The sequence below is a fragment of the Chroicocephalus ridibundus genome, chromosome 2 (assembly GCF_963924245.1).
Source record: "Chroicocephalus ridibundus chromosome 2, bChrRid1.1, whole genome shotgun sequence".
NCBI classification, from domain to species: Eukaryota; Metazoa; Chordata; class Aves; order Charadriiformes; family Laridae; genus Chroicocephalus; species Chroicocephalus ridibundus.
In genome coordinates, this window is record NC_086285.1 from 139,887,647 (window position 1) to 139,903,943 (window position 16,297).

A 16,297-nucleotide genomic window follows, 5' to 3' on the forward strand; every position below is an offset into this window, starting at 1 on the left:
TGTCAGAGTAAGATTACTTCATGAATCAGGAACTACAGATCATATGAACAAAAACATGGTCATTAAATGGAAGTCTGACAGTGTTGTAGCATAAGGATTCAAGACAATTGCTTATAGACGTATCTTGCGGGCTGGCCGTTTCCTTAAAAATCGGTGCTAGCCTAGGACCTTCTGTAAAAACAAAGCAAGCTACTTCTCATCTCTTGGAAGACATCAAATATTTATTGAAATCTTCATTTGTTTAGCCACCCACAGAGAACCACATACAGGAGATGTTACTTGATGGTTTGACCTTGACTATTTAATGAGATGTATAACGATGCCATTGCAGCAAGCAGAGCCCGGCAGAACAAATGGAAGCAGCCACTGTACTAAGATCTCTCATCTTCTACAAAAGTGACAGTGGGTAAAAAAGGTAGCGTTAGATGAAGGAAATAAGTCTCAGCATGTGGGATCAACATATGGTGGCACCAAATATCAGATGCCAAAAGGAGAACTAGGGCTATTTGCTGGCCTATTTCGTGCCATAATTTTTTCTGTGTAAGATGGTTCTGGGATGTATCACAGGGAACCTGCGTGGTGTATAGCAGCTGGTAGCAGCAAATTTTATATTACTCAAAATAAAAGGTATTTGAGTAGCTTCTTCCCTTCTCTTGTATCTTTGCTATTTACATCTGTGCAAAGCAAGTATATTGTACTCACAAAACACAGACATTTTGAGATGCTTTTTTTAGAAGCAGTATATGTTTATCTAAGGGTTATGGCAGTGAAGGAAAAAAGCCCTTTCCAAAAGCAGCAGACGGTGTTAGAGGTGCCTTAAGCGAGATGTGTCTCCTGCTCAGAAGACAGGATTGTACTGTGTCCATAGCTCTTCGTCTGGGGAGACTGTAAGGAAACTAAACATAATTTTGGTCTCTTGGGTTTCTTGATTGTATCAACGGACAAAGTTTACAGTACACAAATACAGAGGCAGTGGGATGCTTTGCCTACTTTCTTTTTTTTAAGTTTGCTTCTTTAGGAGAAATATTTGACACAATCCTGCATGTGTCTTCACCCCAAAGTTTTCACCTAACCAGAAGTGAGGATGGCTGCCTGCCATCCCAGTTCCCTGTATGCCTACCCACAGCGAGAGGCAGCGATGCCCAGCAATGTCACATTTTATACATGCTAAAATACATTTCAGACGTTGAGGGCTTTAAAAACACAGGCATTGTTGTTAGGTAGTTAAATCTAACTGCTCTTTGTATTCACCCATAAAGATGGCCTGTGTTATGTAGATATCTTGGAAGAATTGCATGTGAATGAGGGATGTGGAGGTGGAAAGGTCAACTGCTTTATAACTCAGGTCAAAGAGGCATTTTCGTGAATGGGAAGGGCTGGGTTAAAGAAAGTTCACAGTCTTATATGGGGGAAGGGGACCAGCATCACTGAGACATACACATATGTTTAGAACAAGCAAATAATAAAGATTTCCAAGACAAAACCAAAGGTTTATTTTTCAGAAAAAGTCAATTTTTTAAAAAAATCCACTTTGATTATCCGTTTCATTGAGGAACACCTCTAATCCAGAGGTAGTACAATGAGAAGTGATGGAGAAGGTGAATTTACATGTTGGCTACCTCCTCTAATTGCTCCCCCACCCTATGAAAAACCTCCAGGCATACTGTCTAAACCAGATGAACTCTCCCACTCTATCTGACTGCACAGCCAGGCACACTCTACTAGAAACATGTTTTTAATGGCTAGAAAGTTCACCTTCAAAGCAGAGTAGTAAACCAACCTGTAGGCTACGCCTAACCCGTAGGAAGTTGGCAGACTTCCCAACAGGATAAACCAAGGGCACCAGGTGTAGACTAAGAATATCCACCTTGGAGTACCTTCACTCTCCAGCCTCTCTGTGCGGACCCATCTTCATCCTCTCCTGTTGAGCCGCTCCCCCAAAACCAGGACCCTTCTCTATTGCTCGCACAGCCCCTTCCATGCTGCAGTGCCAGGTTAACACCAACCTTTCTCTCCAAATGTGTTACTCCTGAACCCACTGTACTCATCTCTTGGAGCAGCAGGGAGCTTATGGACATGGTTACAGACAAGAGTTTATCCAATCCCGCTATTACTGAGCTATCTGAGAGGACAGTTTTTCTCCAGGCCAGCTCCTGCCAGTGTATAGCATCTACTTTAGCCTGGCCCTGGGGAAATGGGGGTGATTGCAGTCAAGGGTCTACCGCCTTCTTGCTCCTTTCAAACAGGACTGAAAGGAACATTTCCAAGAAGTTCCTTTCGCACGTGGGCTGTAACCTCTTACAGGCACAGGCGATACAGAGGGTAAAAGCGTGCCTTCTATATTCTTTGTCCTTGTATAACTCTATAAGCCAAGCCAAGCCACAAAGATATGTTTTTTTTTCTCGGCCTGCATAGTTTCATAGCAACAACTTTTCAACATGCATTACTGGAGATACATTATTTCTTCTGCAGTAGAAATTGAAAAAATATTTCCATTGTAAAAGAGATTTTTACAATGACTTTTAATCACTTTTTTTCCCCTGATATCCACTTAGCACCCCAAGTTGATTCTCTTGCCAGAATAACACCATTGTGGTTTCTCCTTCATGTTACAGTCACTGTGTATATCTCCATGGACATTTTACAAACAAACAAAAAAATACTCTGATCATATCGGTCTGTATTCAGTGGAACTTAGAAGTGCACTTAAGAAGCAAGATTAGAAACTACTTTTTAAATGTACTTCTATGAGTTGTTGTGGGTTTTTTTCCCCACAGAAGAAAAAAATTTTTAGGAGACACATGGTATAATATAAGATAAATACGTACTGGAGTGCTGTTACAAACTGCATGAAGCAGTTAATTAGAGGGTTTATTAAGAGACCTGTTACAACGCAAATGCCAGGGGCTAGTGGTACAAAAACATTGAAATGAATTTCCCTAGTTAAGGTGTCCTCTGTGCAGTCTGGATGATAATTCTTAGGCCAAAGTTTCTTGACAACATGAGGATATTCTGCTGGAATTGATAGTCCCTCAGATCTCTGTATAACATCCTCCTGGAAAACTTTTCTTGTTGAAATTTTTTGGTTGTCAGTCCAGTGGCAGAGACCCTCTGGAGTTTAAAAGTCTAGTGATGATCGATGTGCTGAGCTGCATTGTGTATTATCTATTATATAAATCACCCAGAAGATTCAAATCATAGTCAAATAATGGAATATTTAGATTAGGCCACCTAAATCTTAATATATCTTCAATATATATGTTCTTGACTTCAAATTATGTATTTCCCAAAAAAAAAGTAGACACAGTCACCACTTTTTTAAGCAGCGAAATGGTGCAAAGGTGAAAATATATCATTGATAAAGCTTGATTACAAGACTAGGTTCCCTTCTTGTGCAATGCAGAAGGACAAGCAAAGACTTCGTGGCCTGGGCATTCTTCTGTCACTTTAATGGTACACAGAGATAAAGAAAGCGGTTACATTGACATTGCAATAGGTAATGACAATTACGTCCCCATCTGCCTCTTGTGGGGCAGAATATGCCTAAGGTTTGAAATTTGGGGAAGAATGAGATGGGGGATTCCTGTCAGTAACACACAAGAGGCAGAGTTGTTTTCTGGTTTTACAGATGAAGGTGCCAGAGGTTTGCTAAATCCATGCATTTCCAGGAATTGTAAGCGCTTGGAGGCTGCTCCTCATGGGAGAGACGAGAGATACACTCACACGTGCAGCTGCCCTCTAGGACCGTCTTTTCCCTCCTGCTCTGACATACAGCCAAAGGGTTGCAGGGAATCTGAAAACTCTTTAATTTCAAGGGCCTAACCATCACATGTACACCCCTCGACAGAGGAAAGAGACCAGGGAGACTGTGGCTGCATTTCTCTAGACACTGCCATGAAGTATCTGGATTTTGTTCGTGACAGTGACTACCAGAAACCCACAGGATCTAGCCGTCCGGCGTAATTTACTCCCAATCAGCAATGCATAAATTATAAAACGTCTTACCTCATCCCTAAATTGCCCACACCCTTTGCATGTATCTCAACTGACTTCTTAGAGTCTCCCACGAAACAGGGGAAGGGAAGATTATAGGCTGGCTTTTCCATGGGAGAACGGAGTATCGTATGACTTAGCGAGCTCTGAGAACATGTAAGGACTTATCACATAATCGTTGCATATTTGAATATTTCCATGAGAACATCTCATCCCAGCTGATCCAGAATCCTTCCTTTAGGGGAATGAAAGATCTCAGCACTCTACAGAATGAAAGAAAATGAGCACTTGGGCAAAGCAGTGAGTAAGTCAGCACATTTTTGTCAACCTACAATGAACTGAAAAAGGGCTACATTTTCTGTGGTAAATTTCATTTGCAGAAGAAATTAAGATAAACCAGAAACCTCTTTAAAAAAATAAATTTGACAAAACAGAAACCTTTGTCTTTTTGGTGCTTCAGTTTATTATTTTTAAAAGTTCCATAAATTGCAGGATTTTTCATAGCTGATAGTTCCCTGCATCCCGCTGCTCTTCAGTTCCCAGGCTAGTTCTATTGCTGGGTGAAACAGAAAGATCTTAGAGCCAACGCAGCTTTGCACAGTGAGTCACAAGCTGGAATAGCTAAAAAGAGTTCCACAATTAATTCCCGGTCTTAAATGGGAACTGACTTTGATTCTTTTGATGAAACTGTTGCTGGAAACCTCCCCTTATGAGGTATCAGTAACACTTTTCATCTTCTTGTGTATTTACCTTGATGTTATTACAAGCACTAATCACTGAATTAGGGAATCAAATGCATATTTGAGGGAATCGAGGACTTTCAGAGCATTTCAAGGTGACTTCCGCTTAGCGAATGAACTGATTCCAGGTAACAGAGATTTCATGCAATTTTAGATAGAATTGGCAATTGAAAGTCCAGTATGTTCTGTTATAGGTGATATATATAGACAGCAGCCTGTCAAGAAAGGAACAGACCAATTCAATGAGACACCGTTGGAAGCAGCAGAATTAATGTCATTCCATCTCTCTAGATCAGGTAATCTCAGATAGTCACAGAAGAGTGACTAGAGATGTGCTTGCACCGATTTTCCATTTATTAGGAATTTAAAAGAAATAGAACCTCAAAATCATCTGCCTATCAGAACAATTGAAATAATTTTGAATTGCAGGATTGATGTAGCAGAGTGTTTTGGTCAGAAACACTGCAAAAATGCCCAATACACTTAGTAGAGTGGCTCTGAATACGTAGCAAAGTATCAAGACACATTGAAAACATCATCCTTTCAGGCTATGTGTTCCCTTATGTCATTAATTTCTTAATCTATTTTAAATCTACCCACTCACTGCCAGTCTGCAATACTTGTTCAGACAGCTTCCCATTTATAAGAACGTCCTGAGAGCTGACATCAATGGAAAATGCAAGCATTCAGTTCTTCACCAGATTTAGCCGCACACTGCTCAACCGTCTCTTAGAAAACATGACATTTTTTTCCACTACAGTTACTTCACTTAGTAGATTACATATTTCATACCATAAAATTCCTAGAATGTCAGCTTCTAGTCTTGGGATAAATCAATATCCTTAAAAAAGAAACAGTGAAAGCTTAGTGACTCTGCAAACAACTTAGTAACAGAAAATGAAGTGCGGATAAACTTTCTTATTTGGCATACGTAAGAAGTGAGTAAACTACCCAAATTAGAAGAGAGGAATAAACTCTAGAGTGGGTTCACCCTTGATTTAACCTTTGACTCCAAATATATAAACCCTTTTGTGTTTCCTGCAAGGGCTTCAGCAAGTTTACATATAAATTCCTCAGCTGACCACACTTCTGCCTCATGGTCTTCACCAGAATTCAGAAAGTTTAAAAGATTCTTCTTCAGATACTCTCCTTCCCCAAACATCCTGCCTTCCACTCCTCAAAGACTATTTTATATTCATCTACTCTTATTTTGCCAGGAAGCAGAATAAATGCACATTGCAGATGTGGTGTTCCTTATTTTAGCTAGGGCCTCCAGTAGGGATAAACGTGCAAACTGGAGCAGAGTCCCAGGAGACGGTTGTTTGCAGTTTGCCAAACAGGGCTGTACGCAGCACCGATGATTCACCCTGCTGATGCTGGCTGTTTCTCAAACTCTGGAGAGGAGTCAGAAATGTCATGGTGGAGGAGCAATTAAAGATAATATTCTTCTCTTTGATACAGTATTTTCATATGGAACTGAATCACTCACTTTCAGATAGTTCTGAAGAGCTGAAACGCTTTGTTCAAGCTTATTTTCTAAATGAAAGAGTCTTTTTTTAAGTAAATGTTTTCTTTCTTTTTTTTTTTTTCCATTTTGACAAGGACCTGTTTGTTCCCCTGAAAAGCTGAATAAACACTGAAAATGCCTAGCTCTGTGTTTGAATACTCAAACAGTCACAGCTAGGAAAGAGTTCCTTTCGTGTGCATGACTGCGGACAGTCCTCTCCAATGTGGACTTGTGGTCCATTTGTGGCCACATAATTTTGTGAGTGTTGAGAAAAGTCTTCTATACATAACCCTGAAGCCACCAGCTTGAATGGCTTCAGACCAGTTAGCCATTCAGTTACATATAACATCTATTGAGAGGGCTCACCTGACAACTTAGTACCTAAGTCTTATTTGACTAGATTATAAATACCAGCTCCCATTCAAGATTTGAGCTCCCTGGGTTCATGTTACCTGAAGGACAGTGTAAGTCTGGCCATAATCTCTCGTGACGGCTACATCCATTGAAATAATGACACCATGAATCACAAGAGTAAAACCTGTATGTACAAGAACCAGAGTTTTCTTGGCAACAGACCCACTGAGCTAACACTCACCTCTGGAAGATGTCCAGAAACCTTGACATCTTAGCAACAGTGTAAAATAGCAACAATTCTTCCGTCTTTCCTTCCTGAAATACAGCCATCTACAGTGGAGGCTGAAAATGTGAAATCCAGAGCTAGGCTCACAAGGAAGTTTTAACTCGCTATTAAAGGACCCAACTGTCCAGATACCTCAGCCCTGAGTTCCATAGCTAGTTGCATGCATTGCTTCCTAGTTGCATGCATTGTTTCACATGCAATGCATGCAAAAATATAAGCTCTAGGCCTACATATCCCCCAAAGCCAGCAAGATAAGCAGGTGGTGGCATACGTTAGCCAACAGAAACTGATAAGATTTAGATCACATCTCCAGCCTGTCGGGAGCCCCTTACTCCTGTACTGATTTCAAACCACCCAGCTTTGCCTTGGTGTGAGGCCCTTCTGCCAGTCTTTCTCACAAATTATGGCCTTAGCAGAGGCTGTCTTCCAGAGTTGGATTTATCTGAGTATTTCTGCAAAAAAGTGCAACTGGAATAGATTCATTCCTGTGCTATAAGGTGGCTGAACCTACATTTTCCACTCCCAGACCACTGGAGCCGACGCTACCCTGGATGGAAAAGAGAAGGTTCTTCTTAGTCGCTCTTGTAGAAGCTATATCTGTCCTCGTAGACTCATTAAATATTTATTGTGACCTAGAAAAAAAGACAAAAGTGAACATGTCACTATAGCTCACTGCTTTCTTATGATTCTCATCTGGGAGAATAGAATCTCTCTTTCTGCTCTCTCCTCCAATCCAAAATGTAAATATTTAAAAAGAAGTACTCTGTTCCACAAGAAACTTAAGGCTCAGCCACTTAGTGTTAATCTCATCTTGTTCTTCTTTCATTCCTCTGACCTAATTAATATTTAATTATTGCCTGGAAAGTGGAAGTTAAGAGAACTCCACTCCAGCCTACTATCAGGTACTCTCTTAGAAATTGTATTCTAAGCCTTATTCCTCCTTCTGTGAAGGCTCAAACTGTCAAAGGTCGTACGAGGTCTGAGGTACTGTAACTACCACCAGCCTCTGTACTTTGTGCAAAGCCTTTTCTAGAAGACGTGGACTGAAAATGCTTGTCAGTTGACCAAGAGAGATGGAGAGGACCTCGTCTGCGAAGTTTGAGGGAGTTACGCATCAATTGGCTCCTGAGAATTGTATACTGTTAAAAACGAGGCATTTCTGGTGTACTCAAAGGTAAAACTTTAGGGGTTTTACTAATGAGCACATAAGTGACTGTGGACTTGGACAACACTAAAATTAGGCAAAGCAAAATGTTGCATTTTGATGACTAAAGCAGCCAAGAGAAGCTGAAGTCCCAGTTAATTTCTGCTGTACGTTTCAGACTGAGAATCGTAAGTCCTCTGGTGGCCATAGCTTTCTTACGCTCAGCATCACAATGAGATGCCAGGGACTGTGTGCAGACAACAAGGGAGGGCATCCCAGGTGCCATCTCTCCATGGAATTACCACAGATTGCTCGGAGCTGTCATCGTCTGCACCTCCAACGTAAGACACGTGTTATGAGATAAGGCGGAGGTGTGGGGCTGTCCCCAGCCACGCTGTGTGAGGCAGCCTGACAGATCAGGTCTCAGGGGGCCTGAAGGCACCACTCAGACTGTGGCAAATTGTACTTGCAGGAGCCACGGTAGCACAGTAACGCATCTAAAGAAACACTGAGACTCCCAACAACCTTTCCCCAAATGCCTTAAGGAGTTTAACTTGCAGTTTCATGCTCTATGTCATGATTGTATTACAGGAGAAACTCTGAAAATAGCACTTCTTTTTTGATCCTGCTGCCAAAGGAAGAGATGGGATATCTGGTAGCAGAAAGCTGCTGGTTCTGGCAGTAGGAGCACAGCCAGGAGAGAGGCAAAAGTCAGCACTTGCCCTGGACATCAGGGCTTTAAGTTGCTGCTTGCTTTAACTTAATCTCAGCTCAGCCTTGGGACATGTAATTTGAGAGGGGCACTGAAAATTTGTCCCCAGAAATGCAGCAGTGAGAAGATTACTCAAATAACAGGAAGTTCACTGAATCCCTGTACACTCACAGTACTATAAACATGAAGTTTGTACAGCAAGAAAGAAGTTTATGCAACAGGAAGTGTAAGAAGAAGAGATCCAGCTGGCAGTAAACTCAATCAATCAGATTCATAGAAGAGCACAAACACAAAGCCTTGGAAGACCAACTTCTCCAGTCCTTTGGACTGAAGCTGGTCAATGGTCTACACTAAGATCATTCCTGGCAGATGTTTGCCTAACCCATCCTAAAAACCTCCAGTGAAGGAGACTTCACCGCTGCCCTAGGAGAACACTTGGTGTTTTAACAGCCAAACAGAAGCCTTCTCTTACAGCCAGTGAGATCACTTTTGGTTAAATCTAAGCTAATTTATGTTTGTTCTTACCACATTGGCCCTGAAGAACAATTTATCATCATCTTTCTTTACAATAACATTTTATAGCAATGGAAGGAAGAAAAATGTTTCCCGTCTTACCGGGATCAAGTAGAAGGAATAATTACCTCCCATCACTGTCAGCTCTTGCGAACGCAACCCAGAGTCAGATTTGCCTGCTTAGCTACAGTGTGGGGTTTTTTACTCAAATTTAGTCTGTGAGCTACTGCAACTGGAATTTTTTTTTTTCTGGTATCCTATAACTAAAGGAAAAACTCCAAAATCTTGCCTTCCTATGAAACACATCTTGCATTCTGGTTGCATTGTTTCCTTAATTAGCCAGTAAAGAAAACTGTTTATCATTTAACTTTGTAGTCTAAGGAAAAATAGAAACCACTATAATTATGCAGGATGTATACATGTCCTTAATCTGTCTTTCTAGAACAGACTTGCTCTTCTCTCTTAAGAATGGAGTTCCCCACTGTGTGAGAAATTACTTAGCACAAAATGTTATGAAAATCAAATGATAAACTTTATTGTTACAAAACTTTTATTAAGGGTAAATGAATACTTGGATACTTGCAACTTATGTATTTATAAAGGAAAATTAATTAATTGATACCAGAGGCATCAGCTTGTATCCTCTTACTTTGGGTAAGTGTAAAGAAATTGTTCCAATATGTAGTCCCAAAGGAGATCATTAGTCACCTTCATAAAGAAAGAAAAAATATTTTAGACCTTCACTAATGCAGGGGTTTCACGAAGAACCCATTTCTGCTTCCAGAATCTGCAGTGATACAGAATTAGTCACCATGAACATATACACAGTGTGATTTCCAAATGAATGGAAGAAAAGCATAGTGCAACTAGTAAAAGCACTATGTTTAAAAATGTTACACTTAAAATAGATGTAAAACAACAATACAGTAATGTCTGAGAATCCTGCACTACTTAGTTTTGTGATTAAGAAGTATTCTGACCCTAGCAATTTTTCAATGTATGGAAGAATATTTAATGATTTAATGGCCACAAAGAGAAAAAAAATATGGCAAAAGGTAAGTTACTGTATGATAGCTGGTAATCTTGGAACAACTGTACTGATGCTGAAATTCTCATAAAGAACTGTAACTTAGGTCATGTGATTAAAGATAATAAAGTTCATATCCTTGTTAAAGCATAAATAATACAGATTCTTCTTCATCTTTCTTTCTCTATTACAATAAAGATCCAATTGGAGTGAATCTGTAGCTTCAATACATGAATTTCAATATTTGATAGGACTTGTTACGTGTTCTTTAGTCTTCCATTTTTCTCAGTTGCAGAGTGGTATTACGAAAACACAGCAGAAGAGATAAAATAAATCCAAGAATTAGAGTAATAAAATAGGATTCAATTCTTACATAAAAGTTTTTTTTTTTTTAAAGGTTAAAATAAAATGTTAGAAATGTCTCTATGTTAATCTAGAAAAGTTATGTAATCAAGAGGAAGAATGAAAGTGTATATTCTGAAAATTGCCTGAATCCCCTGTATTTTCTGGCAGAAAGCAAACAGAAACAGAGGGAACAAGATAATTAAAAACTTATTGAAAAAAACGCATGTTCTGTATGTTTGACTGTGTTTTCCTGTCTCCTTAATAATTTTGCTCCCAACTCAATAAATAATGGCTATCTGCAAATACAAGGAGCCTTAGGCAGTTAAAAGTATAGTACATAGAAATCCCAGTGTTACTGGTTTTACAGTTATATACTCTAATATTAACCGCCATGCTCCAGGGTTCATGAAGCCATCTTACAGCTAACCAATGAATGTGATGTATTTTAAAATCAAACCCATTCTTCAGTTAAAAATCAACCATAAAGATTTCTCACTGTCAGATGTTTTGTAAGACACTTCAACATGGTTTGGTAGATCTTCCCTAACTCATGTGTCCTGCAAGTCTAATAATGCACTGTAGGATTTCAGAATGGGATTTATCTTCTGGCAGAATTTTGTTTTGTGTATCTGTATACATCACTATGATTTAATAAAAATCTCCTCGATATAACCCTATTACATTCCCCGTTGCAATATAGTCTTGTTATAGCAATATCTTTTCACAGCAAGGAAACAACAGAATTGAAAATAAAGTTTAGGAAGACCTGAAAAATGTGTTGCTGTTGTGCGAAAAATGTGCTGTCCTCTGTGGCAGCTCAGCATAACACATGGAGCTGAACACTATCTGACTCACCATCTTTAATTTTTCAGACTAAAAATAATTTTTTGCAAAAAAAGCTTCTGATAAACTTGATCCAGGATGCAAATGAAAAGATAACTTAAAGGAAAAAGTGAAAGGTTTATTGACTGTGCAAGCATCTATTCATGAGCATTTGGTTCCTCACATGTTGTTCCTCCAGCAGCCTGCATTGCTTTTACCATAGTCCCTCCTGCTCTTGGCCCACCACCCAACATGGTCCCCTCCTGCCTTCCCTCAGCACCCTCACCCTACTAACCCCATGAAAACCCACCTGCCTGCCAGGCCGTGCAGTGAAGTGGCTGGACACAGGGCTGGCAAGTGCGGAGGATCAAAGCAGTGGGACCCAGACCAGCTTCAGCTGCCCAGACCCAGCAGTGTGGGTGCTCGGACACCCTGCTTTCCCCACTGCCTTCTCCTGTGTCCCCCTTGGCTGGTGGATCAGATGTCAGGAGATAGGTTGGGGGACAGCTTGGCTTTCCACTAATTACCAGACGTTAGAAAACAGGTTGTATGAATGCTTGATACCTCCTGGTGTCCTAGAAAGAAGTAAATGGGAGTGTGTGGTGGAGACATGTCTCTTTGAGATGCCTACTCCAACCCAAGTAATGGGGCTTTGCCGTAGCCCGGGGAGGTACAGACAGGACATGGGAAAAGGTCAAACGGGCTGGGACAACACTGCTCATCTGATGGGCAAACATCCTTCTACATGCACATGTTGTTTGGGAATGTGATCCCAAAATATGAGAAGGATGGTTGGGTCTCAGATTGAGAAGAGGAAGGGTTCACAGTTCTGGAAGGAGAAGTGAACGCAGGGAAAAGGACTGGGCTATGTTGTCAAAGGTCTACATTACATGATAGTAGACACTTGTAATATGTGATAGACAAAATGATTTATGGAAGCACATTACATATTATTATTTATATTGCAATAGTGGTTTACCTGTATGTAACTCCCTAATTCCCCATCTGCTAAAGAAAAGCAAAGTCCCACCCATGCAAGCAAAAATGTTACAAATCCTGAGTATCATTGGACATGATATTCAGAGCGCAGAACACTGAGCTTTAAGCAGTTCCAGTAAACAACAGTATCTTCACTGAAACTCCTGGGATCAGTACCGAATGATCTGAACTCTCTCGGCAGCTGATATGCCGTTAATATGCTGCGTAGCTGCTCATGACTAGCTTCCTGCAGACCATCCTGTAGCCCGAAGAGGGACTACACTTTATCAAAAATCCCACTTTGTGCCCATGGGACATTTCCGGTACGCTGCGTTGCTTCGGTTCTGCTCAGCTCATTGGGAAACTTTGAAATAAAGTAATATGCACTACATTCATTTTTCAGTAAGAAATCTCCCTTTTGCCCATTTTCAATAAATTGTTTTACAATTTCATTGCTGCTTTGAAAACCAAACGTGACAAAAGAGAATGGTAGGGGAAAGGTTTAAAGATCAAAGTTTTACAATTCCCTATAGAAACATTACTATTGCTGTTAAGAACATTAATTCCACAGGAAATTTTTCATTTTCACCAGAGCCCAATTTTCCAAAATGTTTTTAGTCAAGAACTTTAACCACCTAGGAAATCCACTGCTGTTGCTGCTACCTAACAGCATTATCAATCAGAACTTGTTTCTTTGCAAGTTGTTATTCCCAGTGGTACTGGTATAATATGTGGTTTTCATTTAATATTTGGCCTGTGTATGCTGTAGTCCTGTGGCATATTCCAAATCATGGTAGAGGCAAACACAGCACAGAATGCAGGAGCAGGTTGTATAAGGCTAGAAATAAAAACACTTGGAAAGGTTTTATTAAGCTCTAACACTCAGGAATCCTTGACTTTTGCCAGCTATTGTTTCATGGAATCCTTGATCAGACCAGTATACATGGATGGACATCTTTTTAAAATTCAAGAGCCTGCTTTTATAGAGAAGAAAGATTTGGAAATTACATTAAAGGCAATTTTAAAAGAAATAGGCAAAGAGCACAAGCTAATCTGTGTAGTGCGAGGACACGCTTTTTGTGAGTCTCAAGTGTTTTACATGATAATATCCTATAAATGATAGAGGAGAAGTAAAGCGATAGGAAGTGGAGTAGCTTTCTGACTGATTCCTCCTGGCTGTTCACAAGACTAATTATGATTTCCTATAATGCCATTTTCCAGAAAAAAACACAGGGTTTCCTTTTGAAAGCCCTTTCTTTTCCAGTGTAAGTAGCACTAATAAAGTTATCCTTTACTATATATGCAGAGGCCTCTTTCCATTGTAATTCAACCCCTGTCCGCGTGTAGCTAATCAGAACAGCTACTGACTTCATGCATGATTTAATGATGGATAGAGTGCCCTAATGCATTAATACCATTACATGCCAATGCAATATGGGTGAGAATGTAAACATAAGGAGATTGAGATACATATCCTGCTGGAATTGTGACTAGTCATCAACAAAAATAATCAGACAGAGCACATAGGAAGAAGCAAATTCCTGGAGCATTTCCCGTAGCTCACTGGTACAGCAGATGTGCACCAAAGGCCAGATGGGATGGAAGATGCCTTGGTTGATAAGCACAGCGTTAGGACTCAGAAGGTAAAAGTTTAATGTCCGGATCCGCCACAGATTGGCTGTTATATGGAGGATAATTCAGGTAGCTATTTTATGTTCCGTTTTCTTCACATGCAAATTTAGGACTGTACTCACTGTGAGTAAAACACATCAGTGGGTCACATAGGCACAGCGATCCATGATGCTGTACGAGGAGTTGGAAGGTCTGTTACATCCCTTCTGCTTTTCTCTTTAACCTGGGAGTGCTCTCAGGAATGGTGTTTATACCATACATTTGAGGAAAGCTCTGGAAACTAAGTAGACTGGATTAAAGTCTTCTTAAAACTCATCTTTTCTGCCTTCTCAGTACAGAACAGATGCAGTAAATTATTTTTCCCATTCCCATTCCTGGCGCACAGCAGAAGTTATAACGCCATATTCATATTTACACTAAAGCTCAAAAAAAATTCTACAGAAGTTTGCACTTGTAAATCCGCAAAGGTTTGGGTATTTTTTTTTTTTTGCAAATTGTCCAATTTATATCGTGAGCTGTGAAAAAGAGAACAACTCTCCCACGTGCTGCAATGCTGACTCACGCACTGCAGGATTTCAGAGGCATTGCTTCCCTGGAGGATTAATCAGTTACTCTGGGGAAACTGTAGCGCGTTTGTCCCTCCCTCTCTTCATGACCATTCATGAAAACACCTACTGCATATTTTGCTGCTGCAGGCAACCTCTCTGATCTGTGTTCTGGCAGGAAGATACTTCTCCCCTTCTGGATTAACTTTTTGAGCTTCAGAAATGTAAATGGCCTGAGAAACCTAAGGAGCTCTCTATCTGTCCAAAATCTAAAGAAAGACCATGACTATTGCTTTGGGCTGCTTCAGACAAAAGGCTTAGTTAAAAGTTACTGCAGGTTGCTTTTCATTTACTTTAGACCAATGCTGACTGTTGAGTTTCCAGTGCACAAGTTTCAGCAATAGGATGGCAACAGTGAGAACAGAAACTTGCCTGTTGCAGAGGTATGCCAGATATAAAACAGATATAAATCAGGCTAGCACTATTAATTACCTTGGAATGAGTTTGCAGCTAGTGTTTGTTTATATTAAGGTTTTGCTCAGTGAACGTGAAGAATTCAGACTTTCATTAATTGCAAAGTGATTTCTGAGGCTAATGATAATTAGAGTGTTGAAGGAGAAGTACAGACCGTTTCACTGAAGGAAAATATAAAGGAACAAAAGCATTGACTCCTGGAAATTGCTTCTGTTTAAAGCTATCAAAAGTCAGTCTTTGACACATGCTATGAAATGTTCACCACCCCTGTAGAATTAGATCTGACCACCCCACAGCTCCCCCCACCTCCATTTTTATGGTTAGGGCCTTTTTAAGTGCCCAACACCACAATCATTCATACCTGTGACTATCTTTACATACACAAATAAATATTTAACAGTGGCGTTGCTAATATGTACAAAATTATTTACCTTCTTTAAATCCTGAAGGATCAGGAGCTTAAGGCTGACATTTAACTCCTCAGGGAAAACAGATTTTCAGTGGTGCTTACGGGCATTTAAAAGGTACTTTAAAATAATGCTGACAATTTTACAGAAAATATTATTTCTTACGGCAATATTATTTCTTTTGGCAACCGTTTCCTTGAACACACCAGGCTCAGTGTGATTTGAAAAACTACATGAACATTAGACCTGAAGATTAATTCCAAGTCTCTGAGGAATCCTCCGTGCTCTTTCTCGCTCCTGCGCTATGCATAAATCCATCTAATTCCCACTCCCCCCTGACCCTCGCTCTCAGATAAGTGCTGTGGACATTTTCCTTCTTCCCTTCGTGCTGGCATCTGGCCGGCATCTTCCTCCCAGCCCAAAGACCTTGTCTGACATTCAAGCACCTCTGCTGTAAGCTGAGCTGCCGCCCTCCTTCGCTCCTCACTGCTGGCCGACTCCGACGGCTCCTCTAAGAGCATTACAAAAACCATACCGAAGATCCAGTTAGCCTTAGGCCCTCATTCAGCCAGGCAGTGAGGCACAGGTTTAATTTTAACTGCGATTGCAGTGAAATCGGTTATGCGCTTAAAGTTAATAGGTGTATTATTAAGTTCTGTGAGCATCAGGCCTCAATGAACATGCCCTCACCGGCATGTAATGTTACACTTATAGGGAACGGGAAATCGTTTTGAAACTGCAGTATTATTTCTATTCTACACAGTTCCAAATAAACAAACTTTTCCTTCTTTTTGTGATGTGTTTATAGAAAATCTATC

The 16,297-nt window shown here is 40.3% G+C and overlaps 1 long non-coding RNA gene across 1 annotated transcript; it reads right to left on the reverse strand.

Annotated features, from left to right (window-relative positions):
• Positions 1-4,420: 4,420 nt before the first annotated feature.
• LOC134510799 (uncharacterized) lies at positions 4,421-15,821 on the reverse strand. Its single transcript, XR_010069731.1, has 3 exons — positions 15,504-15,821; positions 7,392-7,512; positions 4,421-4,948 (listed from the first exon to the last, which is right to left on the reverse strand). It is a non-coding gene; the product is annotated as an uncharacterized LOC134510799 (long non-coding RNA).
• Between the last annotated feature and the right edge of the window lie 476 nt (positions 15,822-16,297).